The 26,363-nt window shown below is 36.7% G+C and overlaps 1 protein-coding gene across 17 annotated transcripts in view; it reads left to right on the forward strand.

The window, feature by feature from the left end:
* TENM2 (teneurin transmembrane protein 2) overlaps positions 1 to 26,363 on the forward strand; it is a 1,977,383-nt gene that overhangs the window by 818,675 nt on the left and 1,132,345 nt on the right. For 16 of the 17 annotated variants that reach the window (XM_058722697.1, XM_058722719.1, XM_058722713.1 and 13 more), the window contains one exon: positions 5,661 to 5,774. The gene's annotated coding sequence lies outside the window, so the exon portion shown is untranslated. Of the gene's footprint in view, positions 1 to 5,660; positions 5,775 to 15,620; positions 15,639 to 26,363 lie in introns of those variants that run through there. The other variant, XM_058722733.1, reaches the window with a different exon arrangement.

Below are 26,363 nucleotides of genomic sequence, written 5' to 3' on the forward strand. Positions count from 1 at the left end.
AAATATGATTGTGTTTTGATTGGTGTAGTGCATCTCTATGATAGAAACCATTTATTTTGAGCAAAATTATGCCTGGATTTGACAGATTATTGTGGGAATCTCTGTGTGAGAGATACAATGTTTTAAATTAATTCAAATGTTATCCTAAAGAGTGAATACTCAAAGATTCCGTATAGTGAGAAAAGAAGACTTCTTTGGCCTGGAATGGCTTTGGCGGGTATAAAACATACCGTAAAAAGAGAGATAAGTTATTTTAAATTTATTCTAAGCACACCTTGTTGTTACTGTATGGCTGCTGATAATTTCTTTGTGATGTTGGTCAGAGCCACCAAAGATAATACTCTGCTAATTAATCCCTAACATATATTTGACAGTTCTGTAATCTATTTGTCACAACCACAGTGGGCCTTCAGATCCTTAGGGAGGCTTTGGGGACCTCCGGATGTTTTGAAATGTTTTCTCCTGGCTCCCTCCTAAGATCCAACTTAGCTAGCTTGGGGATATCAGTGAATTTCAAATAGCATTTGTGATGAGGCCGCTCTCTTGATCCACTATACAAATTTTCCATTAAAAGCAAATAAAATATGAGCTCCTCGTTGCTCTCCTGAAGCCCGAGGAACACATCCACAACCCCAGCAGTAGGTTTGGAACAGCAGATCGGCCTAATGCTCCCCTCGTGATAAAAGGAATGAGATGTACTGAACAACCATAACTTTATTAGAAAGATTTCTCTGCATAAAGCAGTGTTATATTTTAGGTTAGTGGATTTAATAACTTTGCGATTATGTAACTTTTCATGTCTTTCTGATACATGTTATTAGATAGCAAAATTTCAGGGGTTGGCATGCACCTTATACTTTAATGCACCTTCCTCAGCATGTGACATGGGTCCTTGAACAGAATTATTACCCGACTATAAGCATACAAACATGAATACCAAGACTTGTTTTCCTTATTAACCATTGTTATCAGCTAGAGAAGGGCCAACAGAAATATAATGCAAACCACATGTGTTATTTGAAATTTGCTAGTAGGCACATTAAAAGTAGTCAAAAGAAGCTGGTGAACTCAATTTTCTTAATATATTTAATTAAACTCAATATATCAAATAGTATTTTTCAGTGTGTACCCCAATATATAAATATTACTGGGATAGTTTACTTTTTTATATTAGATCTGTGAAATCACATACATATTTTACATTTACACATTGTTAGTGGCAGACTATCCACATTTTAAGTGCTCAATAGCCAATGGCCACATAACTGGTGGCTACCCTATTGGACAGTATAAACCCAGGGGTTGATGTAGTTTCTGATATTTGGGAACCACTCAATTAAATATTGGTCAAATAAATAAGCAAATGATACTAGCTGACTGGTTTTAGTATATCCAGATCAATCCATAATTTTCAGTGTTATAAAATTATCTTATTGTTGGCCTAAATGTCCCATTATCAAATTTCCTAATTAAGGAATAGAGAGATCTTTTATTTGGACTTAGAATATTCCTTTTTTTGAATAAGGCTTCAGTTCCTAAGCAGTTACAAGAACAGTAGAAAAATCAGAGTGGCTTGAGCATACTGTAAGTCATTCGGTCTAACTCATTTCATTTCCTGCTTTGTGGAATGGAACTCACATGCTCATATTTTTATGTCTCTGAAATCTTTATTTTTATTCATTAGAAAGAAGTCAGTTCATTCGCATTTACTAATCTCCCATTTCTCACACAGTACCATCACTCTCTTTATATCTAAGGGGAAGATTGTTAACATTTCTTTTAAGCCTATAAACTTAATTTCCATTAAGAGAACTGGTACTTTGAATGAAAATAACAACATCTTGCAATTTTTGTTCCTATTGTCTGGTTTTTATAGGTTTGTCTAAATCATTTCATTTTGTGGCACTTCCTATTTTATGGAATAGGGAGACTGATATTTGCTTAATTTTTCTGACTTGTATGTTTAATGATAGAAAAGTCCATCTAAAAGATGCAAAGTAAGACGTTCCTAAATTATTTCTCAGATGTCAGGAACATTTAGTTAATTTAAATAGCTCACTTTAAATTCTCAAATTTTTGATAAACATTAAATGAAAAGTTAAAATGATTTGATTGAATCAAAAGGAGACACAGATTAACTGCCTCAGTAATCTAGAAGGTGCATTTCTCATGTAGGAAAGGGCTTGGCATAAAAAAGATGGCTGGCATTGTCCTATTTATGCATAGTTTTGTCTATTCCAGGTGAATTTATTTATAGAGAGATATCTAGAATGATGGCCACCAATATGTAAGCAGCAGTTATCACTGGCTAGTGTACTTTCAAATGATTTTTCTGTTTTTTTTTTTTTTTTTTTTTTTTTTATTTTTGGACAGAGAGAGACAGAGCATGAACGGGGGAGGGGCAGAGAGAGAGGGAGACACAGAATCGGAAACAGGCTCCAGGCTCCGAGCCATCAGCCCAGAGCCTGATGCGGGGCTCGAACTCACGGACCGCGAGATCGTGACCTGGCTGAAGTCGGACGCTTAACCGACTGCGCCACCCAGGCGCCCCTTTTTCTGTTTGTTTTATTTAACTATACAAATTTTTTTACAATGATACAACAAAAAAATATTTGAAAATATAGGATTCATTGTAGTTATGTAAAATCCCATGTTTAAAGTCAAACAGAAATATACATTTCAGAAAAAATTAAGTTTAGATTTGTTAGTTTTATTATAATTTAATAACATATTTAAGTTCAATCAATACATGTCTTATCAGATCTATTGTAATACAGATGAAAGCCTAATAAATAGTAACATTGGCAATAAATGTATGCCTTAAAGCATGCATCATTTGTTACTGAATATTTGATGAATGGCATACACTGATCAAAAAATAATTTCCATTTATCCATTTGACAAATATCCATAATACATATAACAAAATAGGGGGTGAGTTTCATATGTTAGGCATTAGTGGATTTTGATATAATTCTATTTTACAAATAAAAATAATAATAATAGCTAACATTTAGTATGGAATATTCATTAAGTGAATTATGTATGTAATCTTTATAATAACTCTATGAGTTAGATATTATTATTATCCCTAAGACTCTAAGGAATGCAGAAGATTAAAACTTGTCTTGGGCCGCATGGCCATTCAGTGTTTTCGTCACAAGTTAAACACAAGCAGTTTAACTGTTGAGCCTAGAAAATTTATCATTACTCTGTACTGAATATACTATGTATACTGACTATACCTGTTTTTATTTTACCTTCCAGCAGCAGGCTTTTGAATTTATAATTAATATGATATAAAATAGCAAAGCAACTACCAGATCTCTTGCCTAAAATATATAGCTGTTATTATAGTCTTGTTATTATAGAGAATTCTTCAGTAAATTTCTAAGCTAGCTAAGACAAGTATCTGACTCAAGGATAGGTTCATCTACAGGTCCAAAGATGAAGCTCAGTGACTTGCCCAAGGCTGCACAGCTAGTCAATGGAAAGTCATGGAAGCTTCCTTTGTACTTTTGAGGCTTACTTGTATGATTTTGTGCCATTCCTAATTATGAAAGTAATTTTTAGATTCAACCCATTGGTGAATCTTCTTCAAAATATTCTTACAATTTTATTTAGTAATAAAATTGTTAAATTGTGGCTTTTTATACCATTAAAAACTAATATTCTGGAGAGATTAAAGGATCAGAACTGCACAAGTGAGTAAACAGACTTGATTATAAGGACACCTAGTTATTACAAGGTAGGATATAATTAAGTGCTAAAGTTGTATGATACAAAGACAATAAAGGCTGTAGAGTTTCTAAGAAAGAAATCAAAGAACCATATTGCTTTGCTGGGCTCTGATTGCCAAATTGAAACTTGAAAAAAGAAAAGAAAATAAAAACAAAACAAGTTTACATAAGGTCTTACAATTCTGTCTCGTCTTGTCAGTTTGTCTTTTAAAGACATAGTCTTGATTAGACATATTCTGTATCATTCCCTTATAATTAGGTTATAAAGCTACCAAAATAAGGAAGATAGCACAACAAGGAAAGCAGAAATTGTGATTAACATTTGTTGTATGCCTACTGTGTGCCAGAAATATTTTCTTTCCTTATTACTCAATTTAATAGGTGTTCTTCCTCTGCTCCCATCTTACAGTTAAGAAGACTGAGGCTCAGGGGGTCTGAAGAACCTGGTATGAGATTGATTAGTGACAGAGTCACAGTTCAAACTCAGGTTTGCTGTGATTTAAATTCCATACTCTCCACTATACTGTGACAAGCCCTCTTAACTGTCTGCAAGATCAGTATGGTAGCACCTAATGTTGATTCTTTATTTCCAAGAGTCTTTGAGGAGGACAAGGAGGATTTTCAGAGTGGTCAGGAAGGATAGAGTCATCAGCCTGAAAGTATTGTTTGCTCTTGGGAGGAGGGTGTCCAGGAGTGTGTTTATCCGGCTGTGGCCTTATATGGGAGCTGGAGATAGGCTCAGCCAGACTGAAGCTCCAGCTCACCAGAGGATCTAATACCCTGCCTTAGAAATGCTGGTTTAGGAAGGACTCCTTTGTTTTACAGTTAGAGATACATATTTAGTGTGCAAGATCAGAATGACTTGAGCAAAACTAAGTGATTAAAGCTATTTGTTTTCCATTGTTGTCATTCCTTCTTTGTTGACCTCTCTTTCTTTTTTGCACTAACACCAATCCCTTTGTGAACTTAGGAAATCACTCTTTGCCTCCCTCATGGCCCCAGTTCTACTGGCCAGGGGAGAAGAGAACATAATGAAAAGCAAACATCTTAGTGTGCATTCATTTAATTATGTGGACTTTTTGGGGGGAAGAGGACATGTTTGTATTTTTCAAAAGAGTTCATCATTAGAAGGCGAGCTCAAAATCTCTGTTGGTGACATTCCAGGTATAACATTGGAGTGTTGGTAACAACAATGACAATAGTGACAGGTGATGTGTATTAAAATGGAACTATGTGCCAAGCACTGTACTAAGTGCTTTTGATGGATCTTTATGTTTAATCATCACAACATTTGTATGAAATAGGTGCTATTATATCCCCATTTTAGATGATGAAAGCTTAGGTTATTTGCCCAAAGCAAGTTATATTGGAGTCAGGGGACTTTCCTGTGATATAATATTACTCCTGCATTCTATTGACCATGGTACTAATTAGCAAGTATTTGAATTTAAAGGTTGGCAAAATAATGCTTAGATTGTATGGATGAGTAAACTGTATATTTAAAGATGAAATAATTCATTTGTAAATGTAAAGAACAAGCTTCAAATCTGTATATTGCTAGAAAGATGTGCTTATTCTCCCATTGTAATACTATATATTTCAGTGTTGATATTATAAACAGCATCAGGTTTAAAGGATAACGAATGGGTATAGTATTGTGGTAATTTTGTCTTAACGATAATGGTGTGCCATAGTCAAAATGACTGATTTAATTAATAGGTTTTATAACCATATTTTACATTTCTCTGATGAAAGATATTCTCAAGGGTAAGGTGTACAATTTAGCTTATTTATCTCCTAATTCCAACTTTCCTACATTTTGAGGAGATATAGTATTTATTTGCATTTTTATTCTTTTTTTTTATGTGCTCATTTGAAACTTATCTATTTTCTTTCTCTTTTTTTTTTTTTTTTTAACAGTTACATCCAGCTTTTTATTGCCTAAGAAGACTGGGGCTTGCTTTGTTGCTTGGCTTTGCTGTGGAGCAGTCCTGTAAAGCCAGCTGAATTGCACATTGAAGATCTACCCTTTTGGTGAGTGGAATCATAGCTACAATTTTGTGTTTTGCTCTGCCTCATGTTGTTTGTATTGTTGACCAAAGTGCTTTGATACAGAGCACAAAATAGGGCTTTTCCAGCTCCGTGTAGAAAACCTGGCTTCTTTTTTTTTTTTTTTCCTTTTTTTCCTTAGGGACAAAAGTAATTTGTCCTGTCATTTTCTTTCTCTGAAATCTGCTATTGTCTGTCTCTCTCTTCCAACCCAATTGAATGACTACAATTCTTCAGTCATGTATCTGCCTCTTGTCTACCTGGATGTGTCCCCTCTGGTACCCCCTCCTTATCCCCTGGCTTCTACAAATAATTTGGTCATCAAACTTTTCATATTTGCTATGTACACATGGAAATAAAAGGTGATGTTTGTGGTCAGTTGGGCCACATAGCATTGCATTGAAAGAAAAACTTGGCCCCCTTGATCTGTTTAATGTTGTTAATCTATACATGCAATAAGACAACAAGCAAAAAGGAAACCAGCAAGCCTTTCTGATGTTCCTAGTAAAATCCTCTGTGTTTTTATTGCTCCTTAACTGGTATTCTCAATATATTTCTACAGCATCTAGCACCATATATCAAAGGGCTTCCTAAGGCTTTTTCTTAGGCATTCTGCATACATTTTTCTCCAGTCTTTTGCTTTTCAGATCTTGCTTTTTATATTTTTACAGGTCGCACCTCAGCAAGACAGTGCACTTTGGGGGTGAGAAAATTAAAGGGTTCTATGGGGACAATTAAAAATACATTTTGCAACTCTAATTTGGAGATGGATCATCTGACTTAGCTAAAACCTCAGTTATAGAATAATTTTAGTAATTTGAGTATTCATGCAGATATTATAGCCAAGGATAAGATAGGGGAACAGTTAAGATAGAGACTTATGAGTGACTAGATGGATAAAAGGAAAAGGTATCTGGATTAATTTTTTTCTTCTTCTTCTTTCTTCCCTTTCTATCCTTTTTTTTTATTTCTAGCAGATTTTGTTTGTGTTTTTTGTTTTGTTTTGTTTTGTTTAGTTTTCTTTTTCCTGTGAAAATGAGGCAGAAAGTAAAGGGAAGTTCTTAGGTGGCGAAGTAAGTGAGAATGTGTTTACGGGCAAGGTTGATGATGTGGATACTTTGATGAAGAGGATGTGCATAATGCAATAATCAGACAGCCTGGCTGGAACAGTGAGTTTGGAAAGTACTTAGAGAGCATATAATATTATGCCTGGATGGGAATCTCATGAGGCTGTAGTGAGAAGTAAAGTAGATGATGCAGTTAGGTACTTAGCATGGTACTTAGACACAGAGTCAGAGATAAATGAATGTTATCTGCAGTTTTGGCTCCATTTTGATGGTAAAGAAACTGAAGTCGAAGCAATTTGTCTGAAACCTACCTTTCTACCACGACTAGTTTTCCACATTTTTTTTCTTGCTGTCCCCACATGTTTTCTTGGTTATGTGGTCTGAGCTGAGGGAATCTTCTATTGGGGTAGTGGTGACTTCTTTTTGGATTACACTATTTTTAGATTGCGAGAAAGGCACTCAGTGGGATAATGCTCAGCACACTTTAACTATCTCTGAAGCATAATTGTTCCTAGTGTCTTGGAGGTCAGATCCAAACTGGGTTGTGTAAGGAAGGCTTGAATTTATTAGAGTACATCTCTGACTTTAAGGACCCTAGCACATAGATTAGGTGCTATCCATTTCTAGAAATATCCCCTAGTACCACTTTTTTTCTTGGAAACGTGGGTCCATCATTGTTTTGGTTCTTAAGGAGACATCACTGAGTACTTAGGAAATCCATTCTATATGTAGAGTTGTCAATTTTGGCAGAAATGGGAAGGGGTATGGTGAAACAGACCTAAGACTCTGATATATCCTATGTAACCCATTTATCCTCTTCCAGAGCAAGTCATAGATTGGAACACTGCAGGTAGGTTAGATGGAGCCAGACCTGGAAGAATAGAGCCTACCATGAAGAGTAAGGCCCATATTTCAGGTTCCTAGAGGGTTTTCTTGACATTGTTAGATTCAATGATCATTCCCTCTTTTTCTCTTTCTTGCTCATCCTCCTAATCTTATCATCTAATATAATTCTCTGACTCAGTTTCCTGGAAATGATGGGTCTTTGGTACATGGTTGTCAGGGAAATGGAAAATGAGGACTATTGTATCAATGTAGGAAGAGAGAAAAGGCTACATGATTTTAGGAACTATGTTGATAATAAAAGCAAATCTTAGGATGTAAGTGATTTGCCTAGCATGCTGGCCTGGAAACTCATTGAGTTTTCTCAGTGCTCTCATTAGGTCTGGCCATCATTTAGTTAAGATAATTGACTCTTGCTGGGGTGCCTGGGTGGTTCAGTCGGTTAAGCATCGACTTCGGTTCAGGTCATGATCTCACAGTTCGTGAGTTTGAGCCCCGCATTGGGCTCTGTGCTGTCAGCTCGGAGCCTGGAGCCTGCTTCAGATTCTGGGTTTTCCTCTTTCTCTCTGCCCTTCCCCCGCTCCCGCTCTGTTTCTTTCTTTCTCTCTCTCTCTCTCTCTCTCTCTCTCTCTCTCAAAAATAAATAAAACATTAATAAAAACTAAAAAAAAAAGATAATTGACTCTTGCAACCACAAATGTTTTGAATTCTGGCTAAATAATCCAGTCTATGAGACAGGGCTTGGCTTGCAGAAAACTGCTGTCAACTTTCTCAAGTCCTTCATCCTAACTCTCTGGCACTGTAGTTTACATTCTATTGAAACTGTTTTCAAGAAATACCTACCTACTTAGCAAAGAACTTCATAAGACTTCTGCCATCTGCTGTTCAATTTAAAGTGTCATGTCCAGCCCTAATACAATAAATGAGAGTAGCCTAACTAGGCAATGGGCTTTGTAAGCATAAACCAGTGTTTGCCCAAGTTTTTAGTTCCCATCCATACTTTCTCTGGCTTTTTAAATTTTTTTTCTTTTCACTCAGGCTTATTACTGAAATTTTAAATACTACTCTCCTTCCTCATAAGAGGCAATACATATATTTATTATAATGTAATTAACTACTAGATCATAGCTTATGAGATCATATTCTTCATACTAAAGCATAGGCTTTCTTAAGAATAATGCCATATTTTTGCTTGATCAATATATTTCAGTTAGTAGATCAGTACCTTAAAAATTTCTATGCAACTTCTTTTGCTTAACTGGAATTAGTGTATAAAATGGTTTTACCCCCTATTGAATTCATAGAAAACATTAGATTTAAATGTAGATTCTCATAGTTCTCATAGACACTCATATATGCTTTCAACCAGGCTAGGATGAGATACAAGATGTGATTCTGTTGTCACTAAAAATATGGGGTTTTTGGCTATTTTTCACTATTTACAAAATGAAGATAAAAGAACTTAAAAATCATGAGAAAAACCCTGATCTTTTGAAAGAATGCCATTGGTAAGGGCTAGGTAGAACCAATGTTATTCAGTTTTTGATAGTAATAAATTGAAACCCTACTTTAGGTAGAAATTTTGGGATAATTAACAGATCTACACGAAGGCTGTGTTTTCAGCAACATATCCTGCAGTGGGTGATGTGTGGATTTAATTCCCTATCAGTGGAATACAAGTTGACATTTTTCACTTTCCTTCCCATTTAAAGGTTTTGTAATAATCAGTATGTACTGAATATATAAGTGACCTAGTCTCTTTAAAAATAAGATTAACTTTTCCCCTCTAGTTTAAAATGCACTTCTGTGTAAGCACTGAAGCCATTTGCACCATGATGAAAGTAATACACAGAGCTTTTTTTTTCTTTTCCTTTTTTGCCAGCATAGAAACAGATTTTAATACTTAACGTCTAACCTTTAAGATGAGAGCATTTTGAGATATTTGTTTTCGACACTATATACCTGAGATGCCTGTTAACGTTGTGAGATTTACAACAGGTTTTCTTTAAATATTCCAAATTCTCCAATATATAGTCATGCAACATTATATATTTCACAAAATATTTCCTTGAAAATTTAAAGACTAAAATAGAGCTTATGTAACCAGAACAAATATATAATGTGTGTGTGGTGTTTTAGTAAAACAGTTATGAAGGGTTAAAAATGTAGATAGGAACAGTTATTAAATACATGTCATGTACTACATTTAAAATTTTTTCTCAATGTAAATTATTTTATTTAACATAAAACTAAAGTCCTCTTAATCCTGAAATCTGAGGTCCCAAGAGGTTGCTCATCTTTGCATAGCTAAAAAGGAGACAAGCCTTAATTTTTAGTCCAGTCTTATTCCAGATACTGATCCACTAATTGAAATATTTTGAACAAGTAGAAGTATGGGATTATTCTAGAGAAAGTCTAAGTTTTATTATGAAGAATATGATATGATAAGCTATGATCTAGTAAATTAATTACATCAATTTTAAATTATGAAACTTTTGTTAAATCCTGTTGTCACTTATACTGAAGTGTGAATAGCATGCTTACCAATGTTTGCCAACTATCATTGGATGTAGATTTTGGTTTTCGAGTCCTGGAGTACATAAATCAATGAGATATTTGTAACTTAGAATAAGAAAAGTAATTATAAAATGCTATTTAAATTTTTGAGTAGCTCATTTGGAAAATTGAGTGGGAATATCTTTGAATGGCTTAGTTTACTATTACAAAACAGTTACAAAAAAATAATAAAAGTGGTCTGCAGAGGTTTTTTTGTATCATTAGAACTATGTAAGCCAGGATGAACAAATAGAACAAGCACTTTAATGAGATGTTAAGAAAATATGGAGATATTGTAGGGTTAGTTCCAGACCACCCCAATAAAGTAAATTCAACAATAAAGCAAGTCAAATGAATTTACTGGGCTCCCAGTACATATAAATTTTATGTTTACACTATACAGTAGTCTATTAAAAGTACAATAGTCTTGTGTCTAAAAAAAGGACGTATCTTAATTTAAAAATACTTTATTGCGAAAAAAATATGCTAACCATCATCTGAGCTTTCAGTGGGTCATAATCTTTTTGCTGGTGGAAGGTCTTGCCTCGATGTTAATATCTGCTGACTGATCAAGGTGGTGGTTGCTGAAGGTTGGGTAGCTGTGGCAATTTCTTAAAATAAGACAAGGCCGTTTGCTGCGCTCTTTCTTTCCTGAGCAATTTCTCTGTGGCTTGTGACTCTGACAGCATTTTACCCCCAGTAGAACTTTTTTCAAACTTGGAGTCAATTCTCTCAAACCTTACCACTACCACTACTTTATCAACTAAGTTAATGATACAATAATCTCAATGCTTTTTTGTCATGTCAACAATCTTTACAGCATTTTCACAAGGAGTAGACTCTGTCTCAAGAAACCAGCCTCTTAGCTCCTCCACAAGAAGCAACTCATCATCCATTAAAGTTTTATCATGAGACTGAAACAGTTCAAATATAATAATAATGAAAAAGTTTGAAATATTGCAAGAATTACCACAATTTGACAGAGACATGAAATGAACAAATGCTACTGGAAAAAATGGCATCAGTAGACTTGCTAAATGCAGGGTTGCCATGAACCTTGAATTCGTAAAAATGCATTGTCTGTGAAGTGCAGTAAAATGAAGCACAATAAAATGAGGTATCCCTGTATAAGGGAAGTAATAATATGATGAGTCCCATTTGACTGAAAAACCAACAGATTAAAAATACATTGTGAAAAGGTCAATTTAATATAAATATCATCATACATAATATCAATTATAAATAAGTCAAAATATTATAGGTGAGGTATTTTAATGGATATTTGCTTGTGTGTGTGTGTGTGTGTGTGTGTGTGTGTGTGTGTTGTGTACCTACATACCATATTCAACTCCATAGAAAATGGGTTATAAATGTAGGCATCCTAGGGGCACCTGGATGGCTCAGTCAGTTAAGTGTCTGACTTTGGTTCAGGTCATGATCTCATGGTTTGTGGTATCAAGCCCCGCATCGGGCTCTGTGCTGACAGCTCAGAGCCTGGATCCTGCTTCAGATTCTGTGTCTCTCTCTCTCTCTCCCTGTTCCTCCCCTGCTCGCACTCTGTCTCTCTGTCTCTCAAAAATAAAGATTTAAAAAACTTAAAAAAAAAATGTAGGCATCCTAATAAAGAATGTAAGAATATAGGGCCATAATCATACAAAGAATAAAATATCAAGAACATGGGGAAATAAATAAATATAACAGTTGATTCTCATTTGTGGCAGTCATGTTCTGTGAAGTTGCTGGGAACACTGAATTAGCAAGTACAGAACCATTGCCTCTAGGGGAAATACAGGATTAGATAAGTGCAAGCCTCAAGTCCCAACATTTTCATCAGCCAATCAACAGATCAATATGTAACCTTGTTTTATGTGTGTTTCTGTTTAAGGACATCTTATTTAATATATGTTGTTGATTCATTAACATTGAACTCATGGCCGACAGCACTGTAACTCCTGCCTGACCAAAGCTTACCTAGCACATGTATTCTCTCCATAAGACACATAACAGCCTTCTTAGACTTGGGATTACCAGGTAGCACTTAACTATGTGCTTGGGGGGGTCATTTAAAACAGCAAAATCAGCAAGAAAAAAACCACAAAAATGTAAAAGGTGTGGCACCAAATAGACCATGAAAAGGACTTGTTTATAATATGAGCACAGAAAAAAGAAGGCATGGCATTGCCTTGTTACATCTCAGCCTGGAACATGTGTACTGGGCAACTCAAAATTTTCACTGCTTTGTGTGTGACTGTAAAAGTACCAGGAGTCACCAATAAAGGAAGCCAAAAGTAGATAAACCTATGTTCAGTAATTAATATTTCAGTATTTTATCTTATTTGGAAATCTAGATATTCAATGAATATCCAATATTTAACCTAACTCGGTATACTTTTAAGTTTTCAGTTACCAAAAAGATTTTGGAAACTACTTTTAAGTAGACATACCATAAGCATAAATATTATTGAAAAGTAGGTTTATAAACTTTTTCATTACTTACATACCTTACTTGTTAACAATTATGTTTAGATTATTTATGAAAATTTTATGATACTGAATGTCTAACCTTCATCTTGTTATCTGTTATTTTTCTTGTTGACAAATTCTGTAACTGAGACAGCATAAGACTTTCAGTAAATCTAGGTAGAATAAGAGTATTATTATATCCAATGCTGATAACTCTAAAGACATGCCTGTTTTACTTAAGCCAACAAACTTAAATCAGCGTTTATTTACCTAGATCACACGAATTTGAAAATCATTTGGGGGGCGCCTGGGTGGCGCAGTCGGTTAAGCGTCCGACTTCAGCCAGGTCACGATCTCGCGGTCCGTGAGTTCGAGCCCCGCGTCGGGCTCTGGGCTGATGGCTCGGAGCCTGGAGCCTGTTTCCAATTCTGTGTCTCCCTCTCTCTCTGCCCCTCCCCCGTTCATGCTCTGTCTCTCTCTGTCCCAAAATAAATAAAAAAAAAAAAAAAAAAAAAAAAAAAATGTTGAAAATCATTTGGGTTAGTTTCTATATTTATGAGAGTATACTTGATTTATATAAATGCTTGTTTGTCTTTACAAATCAATTATGGCAATGCCATCTGGAGGTAGAAAAATATCACAAATCTATAACACACATACATAGATGCATGTAACATAGACACATGCAGAGATCTTAAAGCTTTCATTTTAAAATTCTAGCAATGAGAGGGGCACCTGGATGGCTCAGTAGGTTAAGCATCTGACTTCAGCTCAGGTCACGATCTCATGGTTTGGGTTCGTGAGTTTGAGCCCCACGTCCAGCTCTGTGCGGACAGCTCAGAGCCTGGAGCCTGCTTCGGATTCTGTCTCTCCCTCTCTCTCTGCCCCTCCCCCTGCTCGTGCTCTGCCTCTCTGTCTCTCTCAAAAATAAACATTAAAAAAAAATAAAGTACTAGCAATGAGAAAAGTATGATAGTGGAAAACTCACTAGTTTATAAAAGGAGAGTTGAATCCAAATTGTGTTTCTGGCGAATAGAATAAGTTAAAGTTACCTGCTCAGATGGCTAAAGCTTTTACTAATGTTTGTGGAAAGGCTTTTAAATTTTTTTATTCCCCTAATTTCCATTTTCTTTTTTTTCTTTTATTTTCTTTATTTTCTTTCTTTTTCTCTTTTTATTCCCCCTACCCCCCCCCCCCCCCCAATCACACACAATAAGAATTGTCTCCTTGAAGTTTGCGTATCAAGAGAATGCTCTGGGTTCCTAGAGAAGACCAGGTAGAATATTTTTATCTCAAAGGCACAGGGAAAGTATGCAAATTTCTCCAAGAAAGGCTTTTGTTTCTTTAATCCAGATCTTTCACAATATGTGCAAACCTTTTGAGATGAATAGGGGAGGTTTGGGGATTGGCAAAAGGGATAGGTGGTGTTTGAATTGTTTCTAGAGCCACATTTCTGTTCTTAAAAAGACTCAATTTGTAAGACAAGTACATTTTTTAAGTCCTCAAAGAACTGGGTTGCAACTGGAATGATATCCAGAAGCTGGCCCAGCTATCAAACTACATTATCCTCAATTTGCTTCTTTATATCAAGAAGAAGATCTTCAACTAAGATTGAAATCAAAAGATCCCTATATTCTACATTTAGAGCTGTGTTTCTTCAGAATGGTTTGGTAAATCCTTCTACAATGAATTCAGAATGTTTTTCTTTTCCTCTGGGTACATACTTTCTTTCATTTTAGCTTTGAGGAAAAGTCCTAAAAAATAGTTCCTATCAGGATCTTAATATCAGCTTCCAATTTGGCCCACTTCTGATTGTAGAGCTACTTAAAAAAAAAAGAAAAAAGAAAAAAAAATCCTTTCAAATATCTTGTTAGGTGCCAGCCAGGAGCAACAGTAAATATTCCTAGTTGTATTGATCAACCCCATGAAGACCTAAGAAAGGTCACCCCTACGGTGACCCAGAGAAGGTGCAGAAGGTACTACCTTCCCAATATGCAGAGCCACTTCCAAAGATAACCAAAAGAAATACTTAGACAATTCCCCTGAGAGCTGGCAACACTTGTTAGGACCCCAAATGTAGCTACAAATGTAGTGCAACCCACATCTCCATCTAGATGTATTTTTGGGACCCCCACCCCAACGTCATGGTTGGTTGTTAAGCCAAGCTCCTGGGACACAAAATTAGACAAATGAGGCAGTAGCTATTCCTGGGCAAGAAATGATCAATAATCAATATCTTCCTGCCAATCTGAATTTGGAAAGGAAGAGACATGAAATTTTACCTTCTCTCTACTGGGTACCACAAGTAGAAATCTGGGAGAGCTGAGTTTGTTTTTTATTCTTATCCTTTGCAGACTACCAGTTTTCCCAGAACGTCATCTGCAGGTTCCAGGTGGGGTGCCCCAGTGAGTTCTCATCCTGGTCCCCAGAAAGTACAGAGGAGGAAAAATTTTTTTTCTGTCTCTTCTTTATACTGAGTGCTTGGCTGAGACCACCTTTTCTCTAGGGCAGTTCGTAAATGGATAATCCTATCTAAGGTGGTTAAAAATTCTCCACTGAAGCCACCGTAATTGAAGATTATCTTTGGTAAGGTTACCTACTTGTCCAGCTTTAAAACAAAATTTTATTCACCTGAGCCCTCCCACTGGTCCTGCCCCCAGCCCAACCCCAGACCCAATCCGGTGTTTAAGTCAGACCCAGTCAGACCTGGGATTGCTGGGCGTTTCTAAGTTGGGGCTTGTCTATTAGGTCTGATTTCCAGAAGTAATGCAATGGGTCACCATAGGGGAAGAAATGCCCAAATGAAGTCCTGAGGCTCCGAGTGTAGAAGCTGCAGATGGAGGATCTGAGAGGAATGTTCTTATCACCTCTGTAGGTGCCCAAAGCAGCGAGAAATCAGCAAACTCAAGAGGCTGAACAGGTAGCTTACCTCTCGTTTCTTGTTGCTCCTGGGGATTGTTGGGGGTCTCCTTCCATTCTATCTTTGACATCAGAACTTTAAAAAAATAAACTGAGGCGTAAGAGTTTGAGTAAAAATCAACTTAAATTGGCAGTGCCAAAGCGGAAGTGGTTAGGAGAACTTTATAGGCTGGAGTTCAGGGAGAGACTTTCACAGACAAAAGCCTAAAGCAAGGTCAGGAAATGATTGTTTGGCTACAGCTGAAAGCCTAATCAGCTGTTGGTGATTGGTTGTCCTTAGCATTTTGATTTCGTAGTGTTGAGTTATTTACAGGCTGACTTTGGTTTGCTTATGTCAGTCACCATAGCATTAGAGCCATGTCAGTCAAATGTCTTCCTTAATTAATTTAGCACTTATTTAATTAATGTAATGAATTTAGCACCTCCTTATTCCACAAGTGCAGTGTTGTTGATTTGGAAGTCATTTTTGTAAGCTGAGCAGAAACTAGAATGTCTAGAGCACTGGTATTGTCTGTTCAGAATTAAGCAGGGTATTTTTAAAAGTCCATAAAGTGTATTATACCAGCATTTGTCTTCTAGGAAAATTATGAAAGGTTTTAAAACATTCATTTTCTTGGTAAGTGTGTGGTGTGGGGGAGGGGTTCACCAATCACTGACTTATGGGAATGCATAGTGCTGAGGAACTGAAGAGACTTAAAACTTCGAAACCTCTTCTTACTTATTTAACATTTTATGCTAAGAATTATCATTGGACAGCCAGATATATTTCGAAGGATATTATCTAAGGAATCGTTTAAAATAAGGGCAATTTGAAAATAGTCATTTACCTTTAAGAGTTTAATAACATCAAAATGTTGAAGTATTATATAGCCCTAAAAAATGTATCTTTTTAAAGAACATATAAGAATATGGAAATATTTTTCAAAAGTACATATAGCCTTATTTATTTATTTTATTTTGACAAAGATACAGAGAGCAAGTCAGGGGGAGAGACAGGGGAGGAGACTGAATCTCAGGCAGGCTCCATGCTGTCAGTGCAGAGCCCAGTGTAGGGCTCAAACTCATGAACAAGGATATGATGACCTGAGCCAAGACCAAGAGTCTGATACCTAACCAAGTGAGCCACCCAGGTGCCCCGATTTTTTTTTTTTTTTAATGTACCACAGAACATTAAGGAAAAGGTGAGAGTGACATACAAGGATATGTTAATAGGGACTAGTTCTGGGGAAACAGATAACAAAACATTTGTGTTTTCTTATTTTTTTTCCATAGTTTTCTAACATTCTACTATAATTTTTTATTACTTAAAATTTTTTTTAATATTTATTTATTTTTGAGACAGAGAGACAGAGCATGAGTGGGGGAGGGGCAGAGATAGAGGGAGACACAGAATCCAAAGCAGGCTTCAGGCTCTGAGCTGTCAGCACAGAGCCTGACTCGTGAGTCGAATTCATGAACCGTGAGATCATGACCTGAGCCGAAGTGGGTGCTTAACCAACTGAGCCACCCAGGTGCCTCTTATATTACTTTTACAATGAAAGTAAAGGAAGAAAACAGCTGAGCAAATTAGAATGTGATACTTTTTTGGCCAGATTGAGATGCTTGTCTTGGATATTAAGCCATCTTTTTCTTACCAAAAATGTGAATACCTTTTTTTTAAGTTTATGTATTTATTTTGAGAGAGGGGGGGAGAGAGTGTGTGTGTGCATGCACGAATGAGTGGGGGAGGGGCAGAGAGCTAGGGAGACAGAACTGCAAGCAGGCTCAGCAATGTCAGTGCAGAGCCTAAGGCAGGGTTTGAATCCATGAACCATGAGATCATAACCTGAGCTGAAATCCAGAGTCAGAGGCTTAACCAACTGAGCCACCCAGGCACCCCCTCAAAATGTGAATATCTTATTGTTTATGAGGATTTAATATCCTCCAGAGGAAGATGGTGCTATTTACATTAATTATAGACAGTCAACATGAAGAGGAAAACTACCGTGAGAAACAAAAACCACTATTTTTTCCACTACTATTTAGATTACCTTTTCAGATTCTGTTGATGAAACATTTCTCATTTCATATAAATTAATTTTAAAAATTACTAAATCTTTTTGGTCTACATTTTAGGGGAGTATGATGTATTAAATAGTACGTGTTAAAAAGAAGTTTGTAAGTCTTGTTTTATAAAAGCCTCAATTACTTTGGAAGAACAAGCTGGCTTTTTAAAAAAAAAAGTGAAATAAGCGATATGAAATTCAGAGGAAAGACTTATCATTGTAGTTATCATTGTGGGCATAGCGCATAAGGGAAAGCATCGGAGAATGGATGGCGTAGAATGAGCCGTGAATAATGGCTAGGGATTTGATAAGCTCACTGCAGAATAATAACACGGACTACTTATTGAGGGCCTATTACATACCAACTACTGAGCTAGACTTTCACTGTAGCCACTTCAAAACATTTACCACAGTGTTATCCAGGAGCTGATATCATCTCATTTTACAGATGAAGGAAAGTAAGACTCAGAGATACTAAACAACCTTTCTAAGGTTAAATAGCTAAAGAATGATGGCAGAAGGATTCAATTACCATTCTCTTCCTGCCCCTCCTCCCTCTACCCTCCCTTCTCTTCCTTCTCCTCATTGAGTCCTTGTGACAGGCATAGAATGTTATTCAGTGGTGACCTCTCAAAGTGTTGGTTTCTTCTGCAAAAATGGTGTTAAAGTGGCTTTCCCAGGGTTGCAAAGTAAATGGTGGTGCTGGGAACAAGGTTGATTTCAGTTAGAGCTGAGGTTTGATCAGTGACTGCTCTTAAACATGCTCTATGAGCTTGAGCATGTTACTAAACTTCTTAGGGCTATGGGATCCCATGTGCAAAAGTGCTTTCTTCAGGGGCTCTTGGGAAGATTCAATTACTTGTTATGTGTAAAAGTGCTTAAAACAGGGCCAGGCATACAGTAAGTACTTGATGACTACTTTTTAGATGATTATTATTAGCAGCAGCAACAGCAACACTGTCATCATTATTTATGTTATTATTGTAGCTTTGTTACCAACCCCCCCCCGCCCCGCAAAAAACAAAAATGAGTATTACCAGTGGTACAGGAGGACATTTCAATAACTAGTGAAACAAAACTGAGAAGTTACTCCCATGTCAACTTTATCTGACATATATCCATTACTTCAAGGAGAGCATCTCAGTTTATGTCTACTCTGGCCTTAACCACTCTCTTACATTTGCTAATTTCCCTATTCTAGGAAAAAGATGGCAACTCATACTCAGAGCTTTCATTAGCTAATAGTATCTAGTTTGAAATTAGGAACATTTGAAAAATTAAATTTATTTGACAGCTACGCTCTAATCATAGCAAATCATATGTGGGTTGTTGTATTTAAGGTTTTTATAATTGACTTTTAAGATAATGTGTGTAGGAAACTAAAATTCACTAAGATAAATAAAAATACTAAGAAATAATGACAATGGTATGAGATGGTGGCCATTGGGAAGGTAATGATGGAAATAGGATGGAAAATTCTACTCTATAGGAAGCTGGCAAACTGGAGTGAGCAGAGTCCAGGGAGGAACCACTGTAATCAGAATGGAGGGTTTACATAGGGAATTAGTGGGGCAGAAGGTTGGTAAAGCTCTCATTTTTCTCATTTCACTATGTGAAAAACATTTCACTATGGAGTGCTGTCCATGAGGCAGCACTGGTCTGCAGGCTATCATGGGGGATTCTCTTCTAAACCACAGCCCTCATGTGAGGGCTCTAAGTGACCACTTCTCTTTGTGACTTACATTGAAGACATCTTTTTGGAATAGCCAATTTTATTCAGGCTTTCCACATTATGAATCTAATCTCCTGGAGGGCAGCAGCTGTGTCTGAATTCCTTTTACTTAAATCCTCAGTGTCTAAAGAACTGCTTGGGATGCTATAGGTGTCCAAGAAATATTTTCTGAGTTATTGAGTAAATTCTATCCACTGAGGGTCTTTTACCAAGTTCATTTTGTTTGTGTGACTATATCTAAGAACTTTGGGATTGGTGTAGAGAGAAAAAGTGAATTAATTCAAAATTTAATTGCTATTTGACCTTCAGTGAGGTCAGTAGTGGCACTGTAGAAGTGTTTTGGAGACCTGCCACTGTCAGATGAAACATCAGTAGCACAAATTGAAATATTAAATCGATTCAAGAGGCCTAAAGCACACATAGTTGTCACTCCTGGCATGACATATAAGGGGCTTTGGGAGAGGAAATGTTACTGACCACTGAATTTCCTTAAAGGACCACATCAGTTTTAATCATCAAGAATTTTCATGGATTAACAGCACTGGGGTGGAAAAACATGTCAATAGGGTAATGGAGAGCAAAAAGATGATGCTCCCACATGGTGACAGTGCTACTTTAACAAAACTCAAAGCAGGATGATTCACGAAACAATTTTGTACTATGTGTATGTGTGTTCCAAGTCAAGGCTGTCAAGGGAAATTCTTTCAGAAAAGTTACCTCCGTGCTCTAGTCCATCCCTCTAGAGCTTCCTCTTACATAAATCACATACTAAGGATCATCAATTTAGATAAGGACATATAAAATTAGCCATTTGTAGGGTAATTCTGCTTTTGGTGTGTTTCCTAATCCAGGTATAAGAAATGGTAGTGAATTTTTGTAGGGGGAGAGGAAGGTTATAGATACTTTGTGATAAAAGATGCCACATCACACTTAACCAAATTCTTTGCACAGTGGTAGGTTTCAACTGCCATGACTACTTGGTCAAACAAAATCCCTCTGCCTATACTGAGTAATATTTTGGAAGTATATTTGTGTGAAATCCAGGATTTTGCCTCTGTCTACCCATATGCTCTCCTGTTGTGGGATTGCTTCAGAGAGCCATTTTAGGTCTTTATGTATACAAAACAGATTGAGACTGTTCCCAAAATGTAGATATATTGTAGATCAGATGTTAAAATTCAGTAATAGCAACAATAGTAGTAATAAATTCTGAAACTTAATAATAGCTAACATATGGCAACCACGTAATATCATGGGCCAGCTCTGATAAGGATTACATATACATATCTCATTTGATTCACACAACACTGCATGGAACATTCCAGACTGAAACCTTCTGTACTCCCTAAAACTTTTCTTAACCAATCTGACTTAACTAGATTTTTTCTCAGTTTCCGTTTCCTGATGAAGGTGGACCCAGTCCTGAAATAGCACTTATTTCACAGTATAATTCATGGTAGCATTATATTTAGTATAAAACAGAAAGACCCAAATTTGTGTCAGTATCAGAACCCAGGCTTATATTCCATATTGTGTATGGCAACTTTCTGAATAAGTGATACTCAATGAATGTCTTGATAGGACATTATAGAGGAAAAAAAGGTATTACACATACACTTTTATTTTACGGGCTGTTAGTCACATCACCTACAACTTCTTTAACGTAAAGGCCCTAGTAGATAATTTGCCTGACTCAAATATGATACATTTATTTATTATAAAATTTATCAATTCTAGATCATGAACTCCCAATTGCTCTTTTGTATTATTGAAGGAGACCTTAAGTGATGAAGGCATTTCCCTGACCTTGGAGTGACTTCAGGAGACAATTTAAAGACAAGACACAACAGCATTTAAGAAAAGCTCAACATAAATTTGAGTGCACTCCAAAGAGGGAGTAGTTGTCACCATGGTGATCTTATTCTTTCCTAGACTGAGCTCAGAATGAAAGGGGAGGAGTTTTCAAAGGAAAGATGCTGAAATAGGTGGACCAAAAACCTGGATACAATATGTAGCTCTTATTAGAAATATGGTGCTTAGCTTGAAATTTTGAACCCATGCTTGGGATCAGATACTCAAGATAATTATTGTTAAGTAGCCTGAGAAAGCCCCATTCTATTGTTACAATATTTGTAAGTAATTAGAAAGTTATCTTGTTAATATCACTACAGTGCTAAAAAGCATTATACTCACACTGGCCTTTCTTTAACAAACATTTGGAATATTTATTAATCCTATGCAATGTGCAAAGTGCATTACATCCATTATTTCTTTTAATACATACAAAAAATCTATGTGGTAGATACTATAATCATTCCCATTTTAAAGATGTGGAAACTAAGGCAAGTGAAACAAACTGCCTTTTGACTTTTGGTTTGGATCTGATTTGAATCTTTTTTTTTTTTTTTCTTTTCAGTGAGGTTTCCTTAGAAAAAATGAGGTAAATAGTCACTTGGGCACCGACTCTTGATTTCAGCTCAGTTCATGATTCCAGGATTGTGGGATTGAGCCCTGTGTCAGGCTTGGGGCTGGGTATGGAGCCTGCTGGAGATTCATATTCTCTCTCTCTCTTTCTCTCTCTCTCTCTCTCTCTCTCTCTCTCTCTCTCTCTCTCTCTCTTTCTTTCTTTCTCTGCTCTTTTTCCCCACTTGTGCATATTCCCTCTCTCTGAAAAACAGATAAACAAGAACATCCTCATGGAGCTTGCTGTCTAGTGGTTTGCCTAGGTCACACAGCTAATAAGTAGCAAGTAGCTGATCTAAGAGTCAAACCAAGGTTCAAACTCACAAACCCCACCATAAATAACTAGACTCTGCATAACAAAGCATTATGTCAATATTATGTTAGGAGCTCTGTTTATGACTGGCCAAACCTACAGGTCAATGTTTGGATGATATAGGTAGAAAGACTACTGGCATGAGTCTGGAGTACTCACAGCTGTCATTACTTGTGTGCCCCATTTTGATAATTCCAGGAATCAACTACCAAGAGGGTAACTTTTTTTCCTATTACATATTACCCAGAAGTCTTTCTGGGTCTGGCAATTTCTATCAGCCACAAGTGGAGGATGATTCTCTTCTAGTTAGGCGGTGCCTTCCTCTTAAACTGAACATATGAAGCAGACATTTATCAAAACCAACCCTGGCTGCCATTGTGGTGACAGATGTCACAGCTAGACCTCCCTCAAACAATCCTGGAATGACTCTCTGGAATTCTCTGTGTGCCAACAGTCATTTTCAAACACAACAATTTTTTGCTTATGCTTTTCCCCTTGCTTTCCATGTGACCTTCATCATCTAGTTCTTAGTTACTCTAATTTCTAATTTCTAATAATTGTGGAGAAGAATTATTTCCTTTTAGAGAAATCGCTGAGACTCTGGCAAAATTACTATGTAGGTATTGTTGGTTAACATTTGGGAACATTGACCCTCTGCCTTATGGCCCCTCAGGTACTGGTATTGTTCACTTTTTAAATTTTTTTTTAATGTTTATTTATTTTTGAGACAGAGAGAGACAGAGCATGAACGGGGGAGGGTCACAGAGAGAAGGAGACACAGAATCTGAAACAGGCTCCAGGCTCTGAGCTGTCAGCACAGAGCCCGACGCGGGGCTCGAACCCACGAACCGTGAGATCATGACCTGAGCCGAAGTCGGACGCTTAACCGACTGAGCCACCCAGGCACCCCATGTTCACTTTTTAACCAAAAACAAAACAAACAAAGAAAAACACCTTCTTTTGTTTCCTTTTCAGATACTTAAGGGATTTCTAGTCAGTATCTTCGTTTCCCTGAAGGAAATGTATGGGAGCCAGCTGCTAAGTGCTGGTGTTTGCATGCACCTGTTTGTTTATTTTTTAAAATGTAATTGGGAATATGCCTAGAACCATGAGTCTGTTTCTGTAGTGCACTCTAAGCAGATTTCGGCACACAGAAGACAATCACAGCCTTGTATTGTGCATTTCCTGCATGCATAGTTCTCTATTTGGCATTTTGCAAAGATATAATGATCAGAAATGCCTGGAACACAACTTTAAATGGGGAGATGAGGTACTAAAAAGTAACCAAAAACATTAACTCCATATCAGGGATTGCAACACTCTTTATCATTGGCTTTTAATACCGGCTATACTTTCATATCCTCTAGGAAACTTTGAAACACACACACTCAGCCTGGTATCTACCACTAGTGATGGTGATTTAATTGGTTGGGGGTGTGGCCTACATACTGATATTTGGCAGAAGCTATGCAGGCAATATTATGTAACTGGCCCTAGAACCATCTCAAGGCCTGCCTTTCCCAGGTCATCTCTGGGTATCTGCTTCCATACTCCTTTGTTGTAGTCAACTGTTCTGCTTTCTGTTTGAGCATACAAAGCTCATTCCTTCTTGATAACCTTTGTTGTATCTTTTCCCTTCTACAGAAATGCTCATTACCTAGATCTTTGCATGGCCACTTCATTTGTGCCATTTAGCTCTCAGCTTCCATGTCATTGTTTTGGAATCTATATGAGCAGACTTTCTGTAACTGTGCATTGCTGAATGACAGTGGCCATAAACAGGGGCACCATCTTTCCTATCAATATTTTCTCCAATTTCTCTCAAATCAACTGGTTTTGTTTATTTTTTCCTTTCCAAGTTACTAAAGGAAACCAACTTGTTTATTTAATTAATTAATTTAATCAATCTTGAATCATTGAAAGGTAGGGACCAAGAGAGCAGGGACTTTCTCTGCCTTCAGTTCAGTATTGTATTTATGGTACCTAGAATAGTACCTCGCACCCAGTAAACATTTGTTAAATGAATGGTCTGTGTGTGGTACATGAAGCTGAGAATCTCTGCTATAAGGCAGTGCTGTAAGGTAGTTGAAGTTCATCAGGAAATGTTAACGGCTGAGGTAAGGTTCTGCATGGATTTCAAATAAAGAGAGTGGTCCTGACAAGATGTTGGAAGGCTGCTCTTTGTAAGGGGAATAATCTCTCTTAGATGCTGAAGGAAGTCGTCTCAGAATACAGCAAGCTTGTTACCTTGGCAAGGATGAACAAGTGATGATTAAAATTAGCTTGATCTCATGATCTGATATAATCATCCAAACTGAACACAATATTTGGAAATAGATCACAATTGATATCTAATGCAAATATTTCTAAATGATATTATCATAACTGGTGGAGAGCCTGCAGTGTCCCTAGTTCTCATGAAAACTTTGAAAGTTGTATCTTGATTTTAATTAATATGCTGAGAAAAGTGAGAAGCAGTTAATGATGATAATAATAGATAACTTCTAGTATTTATTGAGTGCATCTCAGTGCTGGGCATTGGACTACATATTTATATTTGTGATACAATTTTAACTCTGACAACAAACTTAGGAGGTGATTAATATCCACAATTTACGACCAACAAAACTGAGACTTAGGAAAGCCAAGCAATTCACAGAAGTCTCATCCCATTTAAGTGGTTGAAATATAATTTGAACCCAGAATCATGGACCCCAAAGCTGTTACAGTCACCTAAAATGCTGCACTGCTCAATTTGTGACCTTGATGATGGTCTGTCTTCAATACTAATTGCATTTTACTAAGTTAGAATTTCAATAGAAAGTACAGAAAGATTTCAGATTACAAATTCTTATAAACTTTCTATTTTTTGAAGTCCAGCATTTGCAGCTCAAAATATGTTTTCACAAAGGAAGAGTGTTAGGAGACATCACCAGGTCACTGAGTCCAAACTTTGTAAAACTTGGAATATTTTCTTAAGAAAAAGAAAGTACTTTTATCTTGCACATTGTTTTATATATTAAGGGTGATTAAAATTTTTTTTAATGTTTTCTGTTTATTTTTGAGAGAGAGAGAGAGAGTATGAGCTGGGCAGGGACAGGGAGAGAGGGAGACAGAATCCACAAAGCAGACTCCAGACTCTGAGCTGCCAGCACAGAGCCTGACAGGGGGCTCGAACCTGTGACTCATGATATCATGACCTGAGCCAAAGTTGGATGCCCAACAGACTGAGCCACCCAGGCACCCCAAGGGTGGTTTTTAATTATGGCAATAGCATGTAACATTTAAAAAGTACATTAAGAATTTGTCTATGTTTTAATGTTACGCTAATATTTAAGCAAAATATTACTACCAAGAAAGGCTCAAAAAGTGCTCAATTTTTAGCTAATACTTAAATTGAATGCTGATGCCTGGTTAATCATTTAATTAGAGCCAGTAAAAAAAGATGTTTGGGTGATTTTAGATGGATGCCAAAGGAGATTAGGGATTCTTTCAAAGAATTTAGGTGGATTGCAATTATTTTTATTACATGTGATTTCATTTCAAACTGGATTATTTTTTTTTTCTTTTTGTGTGAAGGTATCATTCCTCTTCAAGCATTGTGATAGAACAAGTGAGATTATGGGAGGATTTGAACAGGATGTGCGTGTCCAGGGCATATGGAAATGGAAGTACATTTGGTGTATTGTGGAGCATCAGACATTGAAGATAGAGGAGGAGGGATGAACATGGAAAGGATTTTAAAAGAAAAAAATTTGCTTGGGTTAGGTCCAGTGGCCAACTACCTTGGTTTGGATCAGTTGTTTTCCAGTGTCTGGACAGCTGGCCAAGGGTCTGCAGGTGAGATTGGGGCTAGGTGAAGAGAAGGCATGCGCTGTCTCAACTCCACACAGGAGCTTGTCTGCAAGGCCCCTGTGTTTCTAACTCAGGGGAGGGGCTGCTTTCTCTTTAGTCATAGAGGATTGACAGATTATATAAAAAGGCAATTCCTGTTGAATTCAGGTACCAGTACAAAGAAAGTACCAGTTCCTGATAATCAGCCTCAATTGATATTGAGTGCACAGGTGGGCCTATTTTTCTTTTTCTTTTTTTTTTTAATGATTTATTACTGTCAGAGAAGAACGGTAATAAACCATTCTAATGTATTTCCTTTAAAAAGTGGAGCTACTGCTG

This window comes from Neofelis nebulosa, chromosome 1, assembly GCF_028018385.1.
Source record: "Neofelis nebulosa isolate mNeoNeb1 chromosome 1, mNeoNeb1.pri, whole genome shotgun sequence".
Lineage (NCBI taxonomy): Eukaryota > Metazoa > Chordata > Mammalia > Carnivora > Felidae > Neofelis > Neofelis nebulosa.